We start from the raw sequence: 15,359 nt of genomic DNA, 5'->3' as shown, positions 1-15,359 counted from the left end.
CTACCTCAGTGCCCTAACAGAACTACAATTCCCAGAGTTCCCTGGGGAGAGGGATTGATTGTTAAACCACACAGGAAATTGTTAGCTCTGTGAGTCTCCTAACAACCCTCAGGGCACTTAGCTAACTACAGTTCCCAGGATTCTTGAGTGGAATCTATGACTGCATAAAGTGATACGATGTTGCTTTAAATGTATAATACAGACGGGGCCTGAGATAGGTCCAATAATTTCAATAGGTCTACTCTGAGTGACACTTAGTAGAACACCATATTTTCAATGAAAGTGCAGTTTATAAATATTTAAGTAATATAATAATAAAGCAGAAGCATACTTACCTAGTGTAAAGTAGGCACCAGGTGCATCTTCACAGAAAGTGTTGTAGTGGCATCCCTCAGAAAGCCCTTTCCTTGGTGGTTTCTGTAAGGAAAACACTGGGGCCTAATTTGAACAGTATAATGTCTGGCATCTGGTGGGTGAGGCTTTTGTGTTAGTCTCTGGAATCAGCCCCTCCTTTCGGGTGTTCAGTTAAGTTCCATTAGAGGGGCCAACTGTCACTCTTGCCTCGTGATGTTGTTTTAGTTTCTCTCAGATAGTACATTATTGTGTTACAGTTTTCTTTATTATTATTATTATTAAAGCTTCGTTTGACAGTTACGTGAGCCACTCACTTTGCTGAATGAAAAGAAACTGCTGAAGAATGGTGGAATATCCTAAACTGGGTGAGTGAGGGGATATTCCCAGTCTGACAGGAGGATTGAATTTTTATTTTAATCACCCCCATCCTCCACAACAGTTTCATAATCTACGTACAATAAGGGAAACACTTGGAGCAAGGCCTCAGTTGAAGATCATAAAACAGTGGTAGGCTGATGAGGGGTTTGTGGGATGTGCTGGTGAGCTGGTGAGAGAGCTATAGGTGGGTGAGGTGCATTTTGTTGAAAGGAGACCAAAGGCAGCTGGCAGCCATGGCTATAGGACTAGGGTCAAGGAGGTCACAGAGATCCTCATGGGATGCATAGAGAAGACGTACCAGTCCCAGTGGCTCCAAATGTTTTTAGTGGGGGAAATCAAATGTGACAATGCCAAAACACTTGTGCTTCATTACTTAACCCTCATCATTGCTATGTTGTTGTTGTTGTCGTCATTTCCTGCCTGAATTAATTACCACAACTGGTATTGGCAGTATTTCCAGAGACTCATCAGAAAGATGTGGCCTTTGATGTAACCAGAAGTGAAAGCACTGCAGCCAGTAACAAATGGTCACAGTGCTGGACCAAGAGGATTATGGCAGTTTTGTATGAGAGGCTTTACATCTGTCCATTATAGGGTTGCCATAAACCCTCTTTTTCATGGGTATGTAAAATGAGAGTCATTGTAGCGATCCATAGTTAAAAGTCAGCAAATGTGTCCTCCTTTTTGCTCTTCAGAATATGGCAACCCTAATTTACAGCTTCATTACCAAATAAGAAACCTGGCCCGGTGGCACTCAATGAATCAATTTCAGAATCAAAGCAAAGGAATGGCAAAAGAATTCTCAATAAAACTTAAATGTGTTTTCATGGCAGTCAGCCAACAATAACTCTTTGTTTGTTTTACCTGTTCTCTTTGTTCAGGGGCTGTTTATAGGTTTCTCTTCTTTGTAGAAAAATAATTATTACGTAGGTGGAAACGCTACTTTAAAAGAGCAGGCTTTTCGGCAAATGTCAAAGCAGAAGTTACCAAAGTGTGACTTACAAATTCTGTGTGAATGACAAAGTACAGGAAAGAGTAGCTAATTAAGAAGTGAGGATAACACAAATCAATTTTCTCCCATTTATTTGGTGGCCTTATAGCCCTTTGTCACATTTCCTGGTGCTGCATTGATACGATTTTGCTTTAAACAAAAAAATAATCAGCTACTTGAGTCTATTTCCCTACGCTCATTAACTATATAATATATACTCACTGGATCATGGACAGGAAGCCTGTGCCCCACCCCCACCCCCAACGTTATTCCCCATCATTCCCAGCCAGTATGGCCCAATGGTCAGGGATGAAGGAAGTTGAAATCCAGCAACTTCTAGAGGGTTACAAGTTCCCCTCCCTGCACTAGATTTAATAATATGCATGATGATCCATATGTGTGTGTGTGTGTGTGTGTGTGTGTGTGTTTATTGGTTTAAAATACAAAGATACGAACATACAACGAAGGTAAGTATTTCAGAGTTAAAAACAAAAAGAAAAGAAAAGAAAGGGGGGAAGGAAAATTTTGAAGCAAAGACAAAAAAATGATAAAGGGGGGGGGACCAAAGATTTATATGACATTATATCTATCAAATAATATTTTTTTTCCAAACAACTTCCAATCTTTCTCGTTACACTTTTTCTGTTGTCATGGTATTATGGCGCAGTTTTGTTTTATATCCTTTTTCATACATTCCACTACGATCGATATTTTAAGGGTTTGCTTAATGATCCAAACCATCATGTGTGCTTTTGTAGTTGTTGTCACAATGACGACAAAGCTCTGCAGTTTTGCCTCGTTTCCTATTAGCCAAATTCAAGCCATAGGCTTGTAACCAGTGGCCTGTAGTGAGGTTTTTTGTAGGGGAAGTTGGGGCCAGAGGCACCAGCTTATGAGGCCAATTGGGTGAGGGGCCAACATCACACGCATGAGCATCACACCTACCTCCCTAAGCTGGGCAGAAGCTTCCTGGGCTTTGAGAAGGAGGCGCCAGGCCTCTGGCAGAATGCTAGAGCCCTGCCGCCTCCTTCCCAAAGCCAGGCGGGCATTGGAAAGGTGGCAGGAGGGCTCTTGCACCCTTTAGGGAACTAGCCTACTCCTTCTAGTCCACTGACCGCACACCACTGGCCCAAACTCTTCCTGCTCATACCTCGGTCCTATATACCTAAAGGAGCATCTCCATCCCCATCATTCTGCTTGGACACTGAGGTCCAGCGCTGCGGGCCTTCTGGCAGTTCCCTCACTGCAAGAAGCAAAGCTACAGGGAACCAGGCAGACGGCCTTCTCGGTAGTGGCGCCTGCCCTGTGGAACGCCCTCCCAGCAGATGTCAAGGCAATAAACAACTATTTTACTTTTAGAAGACAACTGAAGGCGGCCCTATTTAGGGACGTTTTTAATGTCTGATGCTGTATTGTGTTTAATATTCGGTTGGAAGCTGCCCAGAGTGGCTGGGGAAACCCAGCCAGATGGGTGGGGTATAAATAATAAATTATTATTATATTATTATTACAGTTGAGCAACTTAAAGTAGGAATGGAGAGAAATTGGCATACAGTGGTACCTCGAGTTACATACACTTCAGGTTACATACGCTTCAGGTAACAGACTCCGCTAACCCAGAAATAGTACCTCAGGTTAAGAACTTTGCTTCAGGATGAGAACAGAAATTGTGCTCCAGCAGCGCAGCAGCAGCAGGAGGCCCCATTAGCTAAAGTGGTGCTTCAGGTTAAGAACAGTTTCAGGTTAAGTACGGACCTCCGGAACGAATTAAGTACTTAACCTGAGGTACCTCTGTAGTGACAGGCATGGCTACCAGTCTTCCAGTCCCTCATCAACGTATGAGGCCCAGTTGTGTGCTGGGTTTCCTGAGGCATTCCTGCTCATTGTACTGGAGAGGCAGGCAAAAAAGCAGGGTGTGAGTAGGAGCATACACAAGCTTACTTATACGCCTAAAGAAAGCCTCATTATCCTTTTACTTATTTACACTGCCATCTACATATATTAAGTCATCCACAGGTCAGGTTAATTGCTGCCAGCTTCATAACAGAACTACTGAAGTCGCTTTGATTTGTGGGAGGTTCTGATTAGTCTATCTAGGCTGTTGCTGAGTGTTAGTCTATTAACAAAGCCAATACAGAGTGAGGGCAGGAAATCACAAAGGCAAAAGGGCTACTTAGAGATGCCACTCAGGCCTATATCAAGTCCGCCACACGTTCATTAAATGTTAGAAGGCAAGAGTGGGGCAATGCCTGCCGGCCCCAGTCTCAGTATTAATATGCTCGTTAGCTCCACCCCTCTGACCTGTGTATGTTAACTAGAACTTCCACAATGGGAATCTGGAATCATGTTGAATTTGCAATGTGCATACAGCTGTATGGAGACTTCTAATGTCTACAATTCAAACTGCCTAAAATAATAGGGTGAACTTTTATTTTAAAAGCAGATAAAGGTCCTGGTTGTATTTAAAAAAAAATTACTTCACAGATTGCTTCCAGATTAAATTAGTTTCGCTCAGAGTCCCACCAAAATCAATGGAACAAGTTCATCATGGCTCAAGCGCCATTGATTTGGGTTAGTCAGTCAAGACTGTGCAATCGGCTATTAGGAGACCTTCCAGTTAATACTGAAATAAGTCCACCTGGATATGTTTCAAGCAGCTCTCTATTCAGAAATGAGCAATCTATCATCTTCCCCATCTGCACACCTGGGAATCTTTTCCCAGCTGCTACCTTACCTGATTTTGTTTTGTGTCTTTCATAGCTGGTCTTGGAGACCTGATCTCAGTGTTATCTCAAGACGTTCCAAGCATGCTGCCTGAGTGACTTTTGGATCTCCCAGCTTTGTGCACTCATCTATGCATCGCATCATCTCCTTTCATACAGATCACAAGGAAGGTTAGGTATTCAATATCAACATCTCACTCATCAACCATTTCCTCTAATTTCTTCTTTCTTTCTCTCAATTTAGTTTACCAGCTTCCCCTAATTTCCAAATATGGTGAAGTATCTCTGTGCAGTTTTTCTTGGCTGAAGGTTGTCTCCTCTGTCTGTCTCTCTCTCTCTTTCTCTCCACTGCTAATGGAAAGTCTTATCCCTGAGAAACTGTTGGAGAAATTCTCATTCCTCTAGAGAAAGTTGGTGAACTGCTCTTCCCAATTTCTCTGCAACCCAATAGGGTGGAAGATTTTAAGACACCGTTGCCACACAGCTCTAAAACCAACTGAGGCTTACACATAAAAGATGCATATACTTGTGCTTTAGCAAATTATCAAGCACTTTGCCAACTAGTCTCACCTAAAGCCAATGGAACTTCTGCTCTGAGTTTGTGTAAAAAGTGCTGCTGTAGCCAACTTTAATATTTTGGAGATGTGTGCCAAGTTATTGGGGTTATAACATCATCAGTCATATCAGCTGTTGCTTCAGTTCTGTTTATTAAAGAAACTGCACAATGCCAACTGAAGGGTAGCAAAGGAAAGCGGCAAAATAGTACACCAAAAGTCATTGACAGTCTATGTGGGGTGGGGAAGGGGCTGCATTTTAGCATACTTTGTTTCTGGCAAAGGTTAACACTTCTCTCAGTTTTACAAAGTGCTGAGCTGCTGAATAGATCCAGCCATTGTCTCAAAGAATACTGAACTGAATATTAAATGCAAGATCTAAGACCAAGCATCAAAAGACAGAAGCGTAACCAAACATTTCAAACTAGGACACGGGAGTCTCTAGAGTTCAATGCGACTGTTTGATTTCACAACAACATGAACCTGATCCTTTGAACATTTGCTACAGGAAAAAAATATATTAATGGGTCCCTTTGAAAGTGTGACTATAATTTGCTCCTAATTGTCTTTTTAATTGAATTACCATAGGCCAGCCAAATAGAATTGTATTTTAATACCATATCATCAAAATTGCTATTTGGAAACAGGCACTGATTGGAAGCAGTTGGCATGATCCAGAGGTTAATCCTGGTGGCCTACGACTGTTTGTGGGTTGAACTGACAACCAGACTGCCCTATGCTAGGTAAAGGTAAAGGGACCCCTGACCATTAGGTCCAGTCGTGGCCGACTCTGGGGTTGCGGCGCTCATCTCGCTTTATTGGCCGAGGGAGCCGGCGTACAGCTTCCGGGTCATGTGGCCAGCGTGACTAAGCCACTTCTGGCGAACCAGAGTAGCGCATGGAAACACTGTTTACCTTCCCGCCAGAGTGGTACCTATTTATCTACTTGCACTTTGCTGTGCTTTCGAACTGCTAGGTTGGCAGGAGCTGGGACCGAGCAAGGGGAGCTCACCCCATCGCAGGGATTTGAACCGCTAACCTTCTGATCGGCAAGTGCTAGGCTCTGTGGTTTAACCCGCAGTCCCACCTGCGTCCCTTCGCCCTATGCTATATATGGCTATTTATTTAGGGGGAGACTGTATGCTGTGTTCCTTTGCTCAAGTCCATTTTGAGAGCTATACATTATGTGAAGACACAAGACAGGGCTTTGCCCCCTTGTTATGGAATACCCTCCCATCAGAGGTTCAGCAGGTGAAAAACTGGATGCTTACGATGTTGTTTGGGTCACATTGAATCTGTCCAGTAATTGTCTAGAACCTGTCTAGTAATTGATTACAGTTATATGTTTTGTTGTACTGTATTCACTCACTGGCCCTGATATCACTTGATATAGAAATGGAAATATTTCATTAAGTAAATTAATGCACCTTGAAAGAGCAAGAGAGCAGGCGCCATTCAGCCCAAGTGAAACACTTTCAAGCACCAGTGAATTCAATGGGAGAGAATTATGTGCGTAACATTGCCATTTAAATGCATGGGACTTAAAAAGTGTTACATTTTCTCTGAATTGTACCTGAGGCCTTCTTTCTTATGCTTACTCCACAATGCAGATTCATAAGGCTCCTTGTCAAGAGATGGATCAGAGTCGTCCCCTCTCCTCCCAATTGTTGGATTCGCTTCTAAAAGGATTTGGGAGGGAGGGAGGGAAGACAGACCCCTGTATCTGCCTTCTCCTCTCACTTAGCATGCAGACTGTGTTGCACATTGTTATGAAGCGTTAAGTAGAGGGTGCTATACTTTCTATGTGCAAAGAAGCAACATTGCATCGTACATCTGCCGGTTTGTAGCTACCGAGGACTTTTAATGATTGATGAGAACTTTGCCCTAGTTTCTGTTTGGAGAGGCTATCTTTGAACCAGGGGGAGAAGCACAAAGAGAAGAGACTTGCATAGTAGGCCAGTCTCCCCTAATCCCCTTCCCCAAGACTCCTCAAGGAAGCAAAACAAGGAGTCGCTTGTAAACCTTCCAATGACAAGCCTGTTGTTTAATGTATTCAGTTACTTATTAGTAGACCAATATAAATCTAGCAGAACTGTGTGCAAAGTCAGCAGGGGGCCCTGAATCCTGATGTTATTTTTTCCCCTACGACTGAATAAATGATTCCTACCACAAGCTTCAGAAACTCATCCTCATTAGTATGTATGAAATGAGCGGAATAAGAACCAGGAGATTGATATTGTTCTATATTCAATTTAATTAATAAGGAGACGGTGCTGATTTCTGGGGGTGAAAGAGCCAGCGTCCATGGATTCCTCTACACCTTTCATTGTAATTAGTGATATAAATCTAACACAGCATGGAGACTTTAAAAGGTGCCCTTATCATTCACATTGTCCCAATATTCATTAGCTGGGCATTTTCAACCACCTCCTTCTTATTATGTGACACCATCACTCGGTGAAGTAGAGTTTTCATTACGAACCCCTTGCTTCTAGGAGTTTAAAACTCTCCGCAGGAACATTTTAGGACACAAGCAGACTACCAAGAAGTATTTTTTAATGGGATACATTCTTTGAAGAATCATTGCCTCAGCTTTTCTAAATTCCAGAGAAATAACAAGAAAAAGGGCAAAAGAAGAAAGAGATATAAGCCATTCCTATGAGTGGCTTTACAGTTGTTCTGTTTTATAATTCATAGATGAAGAAATCAACTGGTCTGAGCGCTGGTGGTGCTTTTCACATTACTCAGAGCCACCAGCTTAAACACACGGTGGTTCATAGCTGGGCTCATGATGTTTATTTGCTCTTTGTTAAGCTCAAAACAGCTACATCATTGACCCTGGGCAGTTGCCCCACATCCTTCACAAGACACAATCCAAAGTCAATGGGATGTTTTCTCTCTGTTTATCAAGGTGCACAGTTACACTCCAGCACTGCAAAACCTGCCCAGAAACGCTCCCTATTTAGCAAGGGTATAATAGACTGGGGTTCAATCTGTTATGTGAGGGTAGGAGAAAGAGGAAAGAAGGAGATAGCACCGATATAGGGTGGGGTCCGCAACAAAGCACTTTGCTGGGGAGCACCCAAGCCTGGAGTGACAGTGCCCTTCAAAGTGAGCCATGACTAAGGTGGTTTTGCATCCTACTTTACAGAGGGAAGTCTTTTATTTGAAGTCAGTCTCTTAAGGGGCTGACCAGTCTAAATTTAAAGATAAAAACCGTAACAAGGGGAGATCAGAAGCCTTGAAGCTGCCAATCAACAATGAGCCCCTGAACAGCAGACCTGAACAGGCACCCAGCTCATTGCCTGCTCACAGTTTCCCCCACTGTGGTTTCTATTTCATTTCTATTTAAATCACAGTATTCTTTTTTTCACAGCTATGTATATATGCATAGTAGTGCCCTCTTTTGTACTATTTTAATAGTAACAAACAATGCAAGGGAAAAAATATATAGCGAAAAGAGACAAACCGAGTAGCAGGGCAGGAAGCAGACCATTAACTTAATAAGAAATAGCTGATACATAGGAAGATAGCCAAATTTCACAAGAAGGCATGGACAGTTTTGCATATCTGAGTTCAAGGTGTAGAAAATGAAGTCCCACAAGATGGTGTAGAAATGTTCTGGGTTTTCCATATCCCTAGCAACACACAGTTTATATGTTGTTTTTTCAGAGATAGCCACATTTTTATACCAGAGGGAAAGCTGTAGATCTTGTAGTGTTTTCTGTGCTATAGGGATCCCAGCTGTGGCCAACATCCAGGTTTAAAGTTCCTTAGATCAAACAGTTTTCATTTGGTCATCCCAATAGCTCAACAGAGAGAACAGTAGAGAGGCTTGGATAGGATGTTTCAACATACTTTGTAGGTGAAAAAGTAAAGGACCCCTGGACAGTTAAGTCCAGTCAAAGGCAACTATGGGGTTGCAGCCCTCATCTTGCTTTCAGGCTGAGGGGGCTGGTGTTTGTCTACAGACAGCTTTCCAGGTCATGTGGCCAGCATGACTAAACCACTTCGGCCGCAACGGAACACTGTGACGGAAACCAGAGCGCACGGAAACACTGTTTACCATCCCACCACAGCGATACCTATTTATTTACTTGCACTGGCGTGCTTTCAAACTGCTAGGTTGTCAGGAGCCAGGACAGAGCAACAGGAGCTCACCCCGTCAGGGGGATTCAAACCGCTGACCTTCCAACCGGCAAGCCCAAGAGCCTCAGTGGTTTAGACGACAGCACCACCCACGTCCCTAAAATTGGCACCCACGTGCCAAACATTAAAAACTTTCTGATACTGGCCTGCCTTCAGATGTCTTCTAAAAGTTGTCTAGTTCTTTGACATCTGATGGGAGGGCATTCCACAGAGATGGTGCTACTGTCGAGAAGGCCCTCTGCCTGGTTCCCTGTAACTTCACTTGTTGCAGTGATGGAACCGCCTGAAGGCCCTCAGAGCTGGACCACAATAGGGACAGAGATGTTCCTTCATGTATACAGGGCCAAGGTCATTTAAGCCTTTAAAGGTTGCCACCAACACTGGGAGCCAGTGTAGATCCTTTAGGACCAGTGTTATATGGCCCCGGCAGCCACTCCCAGTCACCAGTCTACCTGCCGCTGGTCAGTTTCTTCCTGTTCCACATTTCCACGAGCCGTATGCAAGAACAGAACTACATCCAAGGAAGGTCACAGAAGGAGGAGAAAGCCACTCTTTCCATATATAATTCATATGTCTAAAGGCCAATCACCAATCATATAAGTGATGCCGTTCCAAACAATGCATTTTCAGAATTAATAAAACATGTCACTCACTCTGCAGTACAGCTATGGATAAGAAGCAATCAAAAATACATTTTATCTCCAATACCACAGTGAAAGACGGTTCTATATTCAGTGAAGAGTGCATAGAGACCATCTAAGAGCCCAATAGTTAGTTCTGTTGCTAGATCACAGCAGTAGCCAGAAGGCAGCATCAGTCACTGAACTTCAAGGTGGTATACAAAAAGATAAAATGCAAAAGACTACAGACTCAGTAAACTAAAAGCAAGGAGGAATCCATTTCTAAAATTGTTTTAGGAATGTGTGTTCAGATCTGCTTTTGCATCACCAATATGCACAGAAGCCTCTTTTGCCACACAGGAGCAAAAGAGCATAAGCCATTTGAGGCTTCAACTAACTATGAGTAAGACTCAGCTGGAACTGTGGCATTCACTCATTGGATTTTGGGCAATCTCAAGTCCCTATCATTGCTTTAAGAAGTAGCATCGGTAGAACAGGGCTGCAGGTACCGGTATGTAGCTTTAGCCCCACCAGCAAGGTCCTACAAATGTTATGGGCCCCTCACATGCTCAAAGTTAGCATCCATGGATAAACAAGGCTTCCCACTGCAGAGGTTATCTGCAACTGTGAATGCAGGAAGATCAGGTTTCTCAATTATGGGAGGAGCTTCCATGGAAACGTAAGATTTGCTTTAATTATGGCAGGAGTTGGGAGGAGTCACATGGCCCCATATGCAGCACTAAACATAACCCCCACACACATACACACACCCTGCTCTACCCATGTTGTCTTTTAAGGGTGATAACACCAAACGAAGGCTTGAGATTAATGATGACTTCATTAATTTGATTATCATTTCATGTTTTAAAATGTGCTGCTTATCAACTCACATTCTACTGATGGTTGTGGAAGGTTAACCCAAGTCACGATTATTGCTCAGTGAAAACGTTTATTGTGGAAGGGTCTTCAGAAATGTGGTACGCTCCCTGACAGTACATGAAGGTCCTCTGTAAAGCAATCTGCCTAGGAAAAGAAATGCATAAGATGCTACTGTACTTATTTAAATGTTGCTGAGAAACAGGAGTGTTGTGACTGTGAAATACTTATATTCATATTATGTGCAGCATATGTGCTTTCTCCATATGCCGTTTGAGTCTTTGGTTTTATGCTTAACACCGAAAGTGATTCGTTAACTGGAAACTTGTTGCATTCTCTCCAAACTCTTTTGTCATATCTTCCAACATGTGCCCAGTTACGCCTTTATTTCGCAGCAGGTCATAAAGTGTGCTTGACATTTAATTTCGTCTGCAAAAGCATTCAGGGTGGATTGCACTTCATGGAAAAACTCCATCACTTTCCCCGTTTTTATACCATTAAGATCTACTGAGAGATCTCCACTCAAATGGATGGCAGAGCACTGGGCCTCTCTAAAACCAAATGACATTTGTAAGGAATATACAGGGGTCATTGTTGTTTTTATTTGATACTTCTGCAAAGTGTTTCAATGCTGTATTTTCTTCCTTTGTTAGTTTCCTTTGTGTCTCTGCTATCTCTGTTCCATGCGAGTTGAGTGTTGCTGTGCTTTCTTGCTATTTCCTGAGTTCTAATCTCAGCCGCCTCCCCTCAATGAAGAGACTCTTTCTTGAATTATCTCTCTTATTCCTCTTTCCTTCTTATTCTCCCCTGCCCCAATTTCTTTCTCTTATTTCCATCAAGAAGGTGATGAAAAATAACATCACAGCGTGAGTTTCAGTGTCATGAACTAAAGGTACTGAAGATGGAAGGAAACCTTATCCACTTTCTTTCAACTACTGTACTGAATTATTATTACTATTATTATTATCATCATCATCATCACCAACACCACCACTACTACACCCCACATTTCTCTTCTCTTATATTGTTTATGAAGCCACATAAACAATATTGCAATGTGTGCACCACTTTCCCAAGCTGTGAAAAATTCAAGGGGCATATTTGAGTTATCTAGGTTTGGAAGGTGGTATCACCAGAGACTTAAGATATTTTGTCATATTTGAATTTATTTACAAATATACAGATTGAGCATAGGCGGAGGCGGAACTTAAACACTGCAGTAGACAGCCCAATTTACTAACCCACACCAGCCCTCCAGAAAGATCTTACAGAGTCCCAGCTTGACTTCTCTGCATCCCTCTCAAAAACTATTGCCTGTGTCCTTCATCCCTTTTCAGAGAAACATACCTGTCAGGTGCTGCTGTGGTTACTCGAGAGTAACCAGGCAGGACTCCGACCTGTCTTTTACAAGCTTTATTTTGGTGCATACGATTTACAGTGAAGAGCGTCATAAGTTCATGTCTGGCTCAATAGCTAGCAGAATCTGGGAGTGGTCTGTTTTTGTACCTCCCCCAACAGAAAAGTTTCATCACCCCCAGCCTTTTCCGCCCCTCCCTGTGCCTCAAACTACTGCGTATGATGGGCAGGGGCAGGGATGTTCTTCCCTCCTCTCCAGCTTGCTCAGGCGCGGTATTAAGGCTCTTACTAGCATCCTCTGGTCCTTGCACCTCTTCTCCACTGGAGGTGGGGCTTTCCTCCTCGCCGGATTTTCGGAGGCTCCCTGTAACACAACTGCCCCTCTGTCTCTTGCCTCTGAGCCGATGGCAGTTCCCTGACAATACCCACAGCCTTGGATTGCATCATCCTAAATCAGATTGGTGGGAGAAATGCACGTTCTCATTCAGGATCTTCTAAGTAATTCCTAGCCATTCAAAAGCACCCAGAGGCCATTTATCCAGCAGTATCTCTCAGAATAACCTAGACAGCATCTTAAAAAGCAGAGACATCACCTTGCCAACAAAGGTCTGTATAGTTAAAGCCATGGTTTTCCCAGTAGTGATGTACGGAAGTGAGAGCTGGACCATAAAGAAGGCTGATCGACGAAGAATTGATGCTTTTGAATTATGGTGCTGGAGGAGACTCTTGAGAGTCCCATGGACTGCAAGAAGATCAAACCTATCCATTCTGAAGGAAATCAGCCCTGAGTGCTCACTGGAAGGACAGATCCTGAAGCTGAGGCTCCAATATTTTGGCCACTTCATGAGAAGAGAAGACTCCCTGGAAAAGACCCTGATGTTGGGAAAGATTGAGGGCACAAGGAGAAGGGGACGGCAGAGGACGAGATGGTTGGACAGTGTTCACGAAGCCACCAGCATGAGTTTGATCAAACTGTGGGAGGCAGTGGAAGACAGGAGTGCCTGGCGTGCTCTGGTCCATGGGGTCACGAAGAGTTGGACACGACTAAACAACTAAACAACAACAACAAATCTCTCAGAATAGACGTGCCTGGCAACTGAAGATTGCCACTGATGAACATTTGCAGTGATTCTGGTCTCCTTAATCCTCTCCTGCCCAACCCCCACTCCACCCCATGCTGATTTCTTTACAAGATTTATATCCCTCCCCTTTGTCGTTTCATTTCATTTCACTTTTCATTTCCACTTTTCATTTGTTTACTGCCTTTCTACATTACTATACACAAGGCTGTATACAGCAACAAAATATACAACAAAGAACACGCACCTTATAATAATCTGATCCAACTCACAAAAAGACATAATAAAACATAACTTAGTATTCAATACTTGATTGGAATATAATAGAACACAATAAAATCCATTCTCAAAACATCAGCAAATTCAACAGAAATTCACTCTCAACAATTACAATAAATAATGACTAAACTATGATCAATAAAAATAACTGCAAGTCACAAGGCATCAAATACCACAATACATACAAAACCATGTAAAAGGCTCAAATTGAAAAACAAAGGGAAGCTAACAATGGAGAATTGTAGCTTCCCAAACTTGAAAGCTCCTGGGATGGCCACAGGACAGGTAACAATGAACCAAAAGGATAAAACAACTTATAGGGTTCAATCTAAAACTTATATTAAACAATACTACTACTGCAGCAACAACAACAACAACAATAACAACAACAAATGTTTTGTTGGCAAATGTTTCATAACTCAAGAGACCTAGAGGAAAAGGAAGTTTTCAGCTGACACCGAAAGATGGGAAAGCCAACTTTAGGTTGAGGATCATGAATTGATCTCAGTGGCAAACAACAAATCAGAGCAAGTCTTTAAGGGCTGGTGTTATATGGTCCTTTACAGATAGCCCCATTACTTCTAGAAAGAGCAATTAAATATGCATATAAATCAACCATAATTCTCAATAAAAGTACACTCAGCAATGTGTAACAATTCTAAACATTCGAAACTGCTTAGGACTATCTCTCTTTTCAGTTTCTCAAACAGTAAGAGCCATTTTTACTTAATCTGGCTAAGTTTGGCTCCATGGTTTTAAATAGGACCTGCTCTCATTTTGATTCTGTAATGGCATTTACAGCCATCTTATTATCATGCAGACCTCTTGCAATCCTCTCTATTCAATTATAATAATTCCACATACTCTTGGCTCCCCACAGCTGGATTTAAAATGCTGGTTGCTATTTTGAGATGCGAAATCAGTAATGGTTTCCTTGGATCATGTTAGAGATGCTATTATCATAAACACATTTCTCTGCCACCTTCTTTCCTCAGATGAAATCTTTATTGATTCCTTGATTTGACAAAGTCCCACACAGACAGCTTTGTTCGAAGGCACAACCAAGGAACCTACACAGCTCACGGTATAGGCACATTCTTACAAAGCGTTTCCTTCCTAAAACTCTACTCATATTTGGTCCACGTTATGGTAAGCTGTGGTTTTCAGGGCCAGCCCAACCATGAGGCAAGGTGAAGTGACCACCTCACAGAGGCACAAAGTTGAAGAAAATATTGAAGAAACAATGTCAGAGGTTTTTGCCCAACGCTAGCTTCCTTGCCGTCTAGAAATGCTTTTCCAAGTTCCTTTACAGGGCTTGTTGGGAAGTGAAGTCCAAACATGAAAAAGAAAGAAAGGCAGCAATGCCCATCAACTTGGGGCGGGGGCTCAAATATTTTATTGGGGGGCAATGGGACCTGTGTCCCTAGGAGTTCACACCTATGCCACCTCAAGCAGCCACTTCAGGCAGCAGGCTCCACATGGACAGCAGATCCTAATGTCGATCTTTATTCCCTCTTTGTTCTTAATGTAGATCTGCACTCACTCCTTCTTCCCTGGTAGGGAGGGAGGTGCCATTTTGTAGTTCATCTTGGGTGCCAAATTGTCTTGGGCTAGCCCAGGTGATTTTGTATATAAAAAAACACCCCTAACAATTTATGCAACATACCATATTGGCCCAAATATAAGCTGCACCCAAATATAAGCTGCACCTTTAAAATTGGGGTGGGGGAGAAAAAATACCCGAATATAAGCCGCTCCCTTCCTCGCTGCTCCTGGATGCCTACTAGGGGGGAGCCAAGCTGCGTTGCCAGCGGCCTTTCCCCTTCCTTGCTCTCTCCCTTCCTGGCCTTGGGGGGTGGGTGCCATTTTGCCACGCTCCTGGTACTGTTTGCCCTGAGCTCCTGGCTGCATACCATAAGGTTGCGAATATAAGCAGCACTTTAACTTTTCACAGTCGGAATTTGGGGGGAAAGTGAGGCTTATATTCAGGCCAATACGGT

This window comes from Podarcis pityusensis (assembly GCF_964106645.2).
Source record: "Podarcis pityusensis genome assembly, chromosome: 11".
Lineage (NCBI taxonomy): Eukaryota > Metazoa > Chordata > Lepidosauria > Squamata > Lacertidae > Podarcis > Podarcis pityusensis.
The sequence above is the reverse complement of the archived record's forward strand: the minus strand, read 5'-3'. Positions refer to the sequence as shown.